The sequence below is a fragment of the Epinephelus moara genome, chromosome 13, assembly GCF_006386435.1.
Source record: "Epinephelus moara isolate mb chromosome 13, YSFRI_EMoa_1.0, whole genome shotgun sequence".
NCBI lineage: Eukaryota > Metazoa > Chordata > Actinopteri > Perciformes > Serranidae > Epinephelus > Epinephelus moara.
Genome location: NC_065518.1, coordinates 27,275,903 through 27,277,218, shown reverse-complemented (window position 1 = coordinate 27,277,218; position 1,316 = coordinate 27,275,903).

Sequence of the window (1,316 nt, the reverse complement as noted above, 5' to 3'; positions counted from 1 at the left end):
CTCCGCCTGCGCTGACAGTAGACCTGGTTTCAGATGGCGTGCTTTTAGCGCACCTTCAGCGAAGCCTTTTGGCACGAAACTGTCACTGCGCCAAGCTGGATCTGTCGACACCTCCCCCTGCTGCGCCGCCACACCCATCTCAGCGCACCTCGGTCTGCCAAACTACCAAACTGAGCGTGCCTCAGGTTGCGCTGCTCGAAACTACGGGGTTCGCCACCCTGCGCTGCGCCGGGAAACTAGAGCCCTTTGACTTATTTCCACCCAGCCGACAGTGGGACTTAAATTTATTGTGCCGACAGTGGCTTGGAAAACCGCCCATAACCGTGTCACACGGGGAAGAGGGAAGAGGGAAGGCGGCTGGAGTTCCTCCAATATTTGCGGTTAGATTATCATATATTTTTATTGACAAAAATATAGGCTGCTTCGGCTGATTTTTTTTTTATGCGCACATGTGCCCCTAAATATTTTTTACAGTTCGCACACGCTTATTTTTAGTCGAGTGAAACGCTCGCGCTGTCGAGCGCTGGATCTGACAGCCTGAGCACATCGGCACAAAACGCTACAGCGTTCGAGATATTATTTATATCATGAGAAGTCAATACTTTCGGCAGCCTAAATCTTTTATTTAGAAACTATGGCGGGTCAAATTAAACTATGGCGGGCCGCCATAGTTTCGTTAATTAATGGGAAACACTGTAATAGGTCTAATATGTCACAGTTTTGTTTTCATACCAGTCTTTATGTGACACTAGCCAAACAACATATGCACTTTTTTGCCTTTATAGAACTGCTGTAGAGTGCAAGAAAAAGGAGAGAGAATACAGATGACATGCTACAAAGGGCTGCAGGTTGAAATCAAACCCTAGCTGCTGCAGTGGACTCAGCCTGTATGGGGTGTACACTCTATTCCGTGAGCAAGAGGTCGTCCTTGTACTTAACACAGAGGCAGTAATTTGGCATTAATCCTCTCATCTCACACTTCGAGAGGAACCAGTTTTGTCCGTTAATAAAAACCACAAAGAAATACCTGCAACCAGAGGTGCAAGGTAGTTACAGTGGGCACCAGTGCATGCTATTATGACAGACCCTAAGGCACGCTAGTTACTTGTATGCCTTAACTGGCTACAATAAATCTTATTGTCACATGATCAAAGAGAAACTTGACATTGGATTACCCAGAATCATCATCACATAAATATGGTAAAAATACCAATTGTCATAAGAGATTATTCATTTAATTGTATAGTTTATTTATAGTGTATGTGGTATAAGCATATATTTTACAACATATTTTGTTATAGATTGCTACTGGCTAT